Source organism: Hordeum vulgare, chromosome 2H (genome assembly GCF_904849725.1).
Source record: "Hordeum vulgare subsp. vulgare chromosome 2H, MorexV3_pseudomolecules_assembly, whole genome shotgun sequence".
NCBI classification, from domain to species: Eukaryota; Viridiplantae; Streptophyta; class Magnoliopsida; order Poales; family Poaceae; genus Hordeum; species Hordeum vulgare.
Genome location: NC_058519.1, coordinates 612,592,449 through 612,599,083, shown reverse-complemented (window position 1 = coordinate 612,599,083; position 6,635 = coordinate 612,592,449).

The following is a 6,635-nucleotide window of genomic DNA, read 5'->3' as shown; positions in this document are numbered from 1 at the left end:
AAGGAGTCGTCAACTAGAGAGTTGTTTTTGGGTGTTAGGACTAGCCCCAGGTATTTTTGGTTGCAATAGAAATGCATGTTTAGGTGTGGTTTGATAGCCCTCAAGTTGCTAGAAATAGTGCTGATTTGGAGGTGCCGAAATATTTCTAAGTCTGGAATCTGTTATATTTTGTTGTTGTCTTGTCTTGCTTGTATCTTGTGATGTGTAGCTCTTTTGAGGTTGGTCCAATGGAGTTAGTTGTATCCCTTGTGTTTCTCTAGCATGCTGTAAATTTTCATGCCATTTGGAGACCTGTAGCTTAGGATTTTGCTGCTGTCAATATTTTTTCAGATCGAAAACTGCACTTTCATGAGGTGTAATTTTCACTAAGTCTGAAATAGTGTGTGAGATGCCATTTTGTGTCTTCTTTCCCTAGTGATCCATGATGCCATGCTAGTTGTTGTTAGTTGTTTGTAGTAGTGCTTCTTGCCCTCTTCCGTGCCATGCCTTGCTTGAGCATATCGGAGTTGTGTAGCCGAAGTTGTGAGGCGTAGAAAATGCTATGTGGCTGATTTTGGCAGATTGTAGTCAATTCTTGTTTTGCTCGTAGTTTTTGAACCGGTGTAGTTTCTTTTTCTCTTGCTGGTGGTATGTTTTTAAGTGCTCGTGACCGTCGTTGCACACATATTGCATTCATGCCATCATATCTTGCGGTACTTGTTTTTTTTTATCCGTAGCTCCGTTGGAGATGTTCTTTATGTGTAGATTGCTTGAAATGACGCGTAGAATCATGTGAACCTATTTGTTTTGCTGTTTAACAACTAATTAAAAGCATTAGTTTAGATCTGGACAGAATTGTAAATTAACTTGTGAGGTCGTTTCGGAGGTGCTATAAGACATTTCCGACCTCATTTAAAATGCCTAGATAGGTAGATTAATTGCGCTTCACATCTTGCCATGTTTAACCACATTTAATATTGCCGTGTATCTAATCGGGATAGAACTAAATAAATTAACGTGGAGTTTCGTCAATATGCAACTCGTTGCATATTGAACTTCACTTAATGTGTAGTGTTTGATTGTGTGGATTGTCATGCCGTGACTTGCATGTTTTTAGCTGCTCATGCATCGTTTGTGTTGTGCATCGTGTGGTGAATCCCGTGTGTTGATTTGTGTTTCCGGTTTGCTTCGTCTCGATAGAGTTTTGCAGCGTGCCGGATTGTGAGGACCCGTTCGACTACGTCGGTTCGTCTGCTTCATGGAGGCATTCTTCTTCCAAGCGGGATCTCAGGCAAGATGATCATTTCCCCAGATACCATTACTATCATTGCCATGCTAGTTTTATCGCTTCTATCGATTATGTCTCGTTGCCTACCACATGTTAAATATCAGCCTTCTCAACAATGCCATGATAACCTTCAACCTGTTCGACCTAGCAAACCACTGATTGGCTATGTTACTGCTTGCTTAACCATGTTGTTAGCGTTGCTAGTTGCAGGTGCAGTTGCTTCCATGTGAAAGCATGGGTTCCTTGTTATATCACCATATTAAATGCTATTTAATTTAATGCACCTATATACTTGGTAAAAGGTGGAAGGCTCGGCCTTTCTAGCCTGGTATTTTGTTCCACCTTTGCCCCCTTAGTTTCGGCTATCGGTGTTATGTTCCATAATTGAGCGCTCCTAACACGATCGGGGTTGTTATGGGGACCCCCTTGATAATTCGTTTTAGATTAAAGCTGGTCTGGCAAGGCCCAACTTTGGTACTACATTTGCCTAAACACCTAATAAAATTGCATAGGGACTTTCCGGACCCCGAGGATAATTTAATCAACCACTGGGCCAGTGCTCCTCATGAGTGTTGGCCCCACCTGAGCGATGTTCGACGCCCCTCTGGTCACCCGGAGGTTTAGCGATCCCGACGTCTAGCTCATCCGTCGTGTCCTGAGAACGAGGTACGCGACTCCTATCGGGATCGTCGACACGTCGGGCGGCCTTGCTGGATTAGTTTTACCTTTGATGAGATATCTTGTGCATCGGGATTCCGGTGATGCTTTGGGTAATCTCAAAGTTGAGGTTTTCCACTAGGGAATCCGACGAGATCGCGAGCTTCGTGATTGAGGATTTCTATGCGGCTTGTGGTAATTTGTGATGGACTAGTTGGAGCACCCCTGCACGGTTAAATCTTTTCGGAAAGCCGTGCCCGCGGTTATGTGGCAACGTGGAAACTTTGTTTAACACCGGTTCTAGATAACTTGAAGTTAACTTAATTAAAATATGCCAACTGTGTGCGTAACCGTGACTGTCTCTTTCGTGAGTTCCTTCTCCGATCGAGGACACGGTGGGGTTATGTATGACGTAGGTAGGTGTTCAGGATCATTCATTTGATCATCAGTAGTTCACGTCCGCTATGCGCAGATCTTCCCTCTCTTACTTCTTGTACTCGTAAGTTAGCCACCATAATCATATGCTTAGCCGCTGCTGCAACCTCACCACTTAACCATGCCTCACCCAGTAAGCTTTGCTAGTCTTGATACCTTTGGAAATGAGATTGCTGAGTCCCCTGTGGCTCACAGATTACTACAACACCAGTTGCAGGTACAGGTAAAGGTTACTTGACGCGAGCGCGTTGGTTGTTCATTTGGAGTTGATTCTTCTTCTTCTTCTTCATCGATCTAGGATGGGTTCCAGGCCGGCAGCCTGGGATAGCAAGAATGGACGTCGTTCTTCTTTTGCCGTTTGTTTTCGTCCGTAGTCGGACCCTGCTCTTACTCTTGATGATTATGTAATGTACTGATGTGACTCTGATGTAGCTTGTGGTGAGTGTAAGCCAACTCTGTATATATATCTCTTCTTTTCAGTACATGTACTTGTAACGATATCCATTCTTGCGACACGACGAGATGCGCTTCTATCCCTGACGAGGCCTTCGTGCCAAATTGAGGATATGGTCGCATCTTGGGTGTGACACATATAACGTACGTTGATGTCAAGCTGATATGGTTTTTTGGTCTTAATTATAACTAGCAAAAGTGCGCGTGCATTGCAACGGGAGAAAAAATAATACACACTCTTAACCCAATAATCACGACTCAAGACCTTAATAGACTCATGTCTTTTAGTTTCGAAGGACATCACATTTATGTTACCGACAGTGGCCTGAATGCTCATATAACGAAAATACGTTTGAATGAGGTTTGTCCTAAATATAAAACTATTCTTTCTAGTAAATTTCAAAGGATAGAAATCATATATAATAGGAATTTTTTAGGATGCATCCTAAACATAATTTTAGAAATAATTAACATACATGATATAACATGTTTGCAATGAAAGTATAAATGAAACACGTATTATCATATAAGAAAAAGCAACTCCAGACACAGATGCAAGGCAAGAAAATTATATACTCCTGCCAAATACTCCTTCTGTGTCATAATAATTGTAGCTGGGTACAGAGGGAGTATTTCTGAGACGGGGTTCTCATGAGATAGACATCAGAGGAAGGTGGAAGAAATGGTCGAAATTCAAAAACAATTGATCAGGAAGGTGCTCCCAAGTTGGCTTGCTTATGCAAATCTATTACGGAGTAGTATTATGTAGCTAGGGACGAACTATTAAATCCACTGATTTCATGGTTGGCACTCCTTCTGGCTTGTTCCTTGTCAAGCGCCTTTAAAATTTGCCGAAAGACTTTTCTCAACAACAAAAAATTGCCCAAAGACAAAGGGAAACCGAAGAACCCAGCTGTATATGTACACCCGAGAGCGAATTTCCAATGCCGATTAAACTATACCTAAACCTGTCATGTGGAACTATCAGCAGCCAAAAAAAAAACAAAAAAACCTACCAGCAGCAGTAGGGAATTGCAATGCCTCCTTCTCAGCTCCTTTAATAATGTCTCCTCTTCTTATGATAGAGCTTGTTCAGCACCCAAGGATTAACATACTTAGTACCGCAAGATGCTGCTGCATTATTTCTATGTGCTTCCAGAACAGAAGTCGTTAACCGATGACCGGTGATCGTGTCCAGCAGTTGTACCTGCGTGATCGAACGTAAATCCGTCCGGTTGCTAAAGAACACGCCACAGTACAGACAGCACAAGACGTGTTCTTTACAGGTCCAGATGAGCAGTCACGGACAGACGGCGGTGCGCCCCAACAAAAACCCACTCCTCCGTCCACGTACCAACAGCAGCAACCCATACTTTCCTCACCGGCCGCGCATGTGACGTCTCCGAGCGAAGATGCGCCGACGGTTCGGCCCGGCCGCCCCAGCAGGGAGGGAGGTAGGGGAGGGAACAAACGGAGCTTTTCTAGGCCGCCTCCAGGATGGCCTAGCCCGGTAGCTAACCCCAGCTTTTAACAACAACAACTAAAGCCGGGAGCTCATTCTGCTCTACACCTGTGATGATTCCGTAAAGAGAAAGCACCATGATGCTGCTCTCACGGAGAATGTTGGCGGAGGACAGGGGCGGCAGCACGAAAGGCGCCCGGTGCGGCGCCAATCATTCCCACCGGAGCGTTTGTGTCCCTCAAAAGCACCGAGCTGGCTGGCTATCATCGGCTGTGTGTGTGGTGAGTGAACCACTGATCAGCCATCATCCCTTTCAGCTCATCATTTTCGCTTGGACGGAACGGCGGATCATGCTAGTGATCATAGGTTGATGCCTTTGAGAGGAACGCATGACATGGTGCAGTGGAGTATCCATAACTGCAACCTTGCAAGCGAGGCATTGTGTTTGTACGCGATGTATGGGAGGGTGCCCTGTGGGCTCTGGCTGGTCTGTCGCGAGTGCCCCACCAGTCAACAATTGAAAAGGTCTGTAAATGTCTTGTACTCCCTCCGTCATCTTAGGCTGGTCATAGTGGGAGTAACTTAGGTAGTATCATGTTCTTGAGACTACAAACATGCTGATGTGGCACACAATTAAACATGAGAGAGAGGGTTGGAGTAACATAGGTAAATACCGTAACATGTTAAATGCTATGCTACTATGTATCATGCAGGGTAATAAATAATGTCGTATATGATACTAATTTATGATACTATGCACTATGAAGATAGTATCATACAATATGCATGATACTATCATATGATACTCTCCACTATGACCAGCCTTAGGTTGTGCACCGTGACGGAAAGGAAAACGAGAGGAATCAATGCTAATTTGCTAATTAATACCATTGCATGCAATGAATTGACCAATGCAAATTATCCTAGTTAGTCTCAAATCATTAAAAACATACATGCCCCACGTCTTTTATTGGTTGCTTACTTTATTCATGTCAGAAAACAAGAAACGAGGTGAAAGTTAATGCATCGTGGCTAAGTGTTTTGGAATTATTTGGTTTTCGTAAGATGACTTATTCACCGAGACGGAGGGAGTAATTTTCTTTTACAGACAAATGGAAATTATGAGGAGAAGGAGTATGTGAGCTCGAGCTCACACAGGCTGGAACCGTAAAATTAAAAACAGTAAAGTAATTCTAAAACAAAATCTGTATTTTTTAGCAAGAAACATTGATATTTTCCACATGTGTGTTCACGATCAAATTTTGCCCAAACTCCATAAATATGATTTCATCCAGAAAATTTGCATGCTCATAGAAAACACATCAATGTTTGTTGAACCAAAAAGAAATCAGTTTTTTACTCTTTTTTGAAATTTAATGTTCATTCGAGCTCCTATGAGCTCAAGCACACAATAGCATTTTTGAAGATATGCCCAGATTTTTTTTATAAAACATAAGTACATATGCCCGACTTCTATTTGGCGCCTTAAGTGCAAGATAGAGTGTAAACTGGGCGCACCCCCTCTACAGAGTATTTAACAAAAAAATAATATATTCCATCGATCTGTGTCTACAAACTAGTACCACTTTATAATATTATGTCTAAAACTACCACTTCTTTACTAATTTGTTATTAAAAGCTATCAAATAAGAAAATCGTCTGCTTCGTCTTGTTTAAACTCGATTATTACAGGGTTAGCCCATACATAAGTGTTGACGTGGCATAATAGTCAACCCCGTTAAATTAACCGTTATGACATGTCGTGCCTACATGTAGGCCCCGCATGTAAGCCGTCGGAATACTGTCCGTCGAGATTGCCGTAGGGAGGCACGAAGCAGCCACCCAGTGGCTCGCCTCGCGTGCACATCATGTTGCGGTGAGGCCATGGCGCCGCCTAAGGTCGTTGCCGCTAGGAGACCCTAGGCCGTCGCACGGTCGCTCGCCATGCTTGCAGGTCATGCCACGGGGAGGCCCCAAGCCGCCGCACGGTCGCTCGCCTCGCCTGCAGGTCGCGCCATCTCCTTCAAATGCGGTCGCGCCGTCGCGGTACTTCATCTTCTCCGCCTCGAGTGAAGGCATCGCTGCCTCGATCTCTTTCTTCGGCGACCCGTGTGACTTACCGTTGGCACCCATGAAGGAGATGGTGTTGCCGAAGCGACCGACGACGGTTGGTCTCTGTCGTCCCTCTTGTCGTCATCCGCCTCCGGCGACAAGGACTACCCCTAGTCTTCCTTTGTGGGGAATTTTAGAAAATGGAGATAGAAATGACATGTGGGCCTCATATGTTGACGGTCAAACTTAAAGGTTCTGACTTTTCAGTCCTGACATGTGGATCAATTCTGTCATAATCGAGTTTAAACT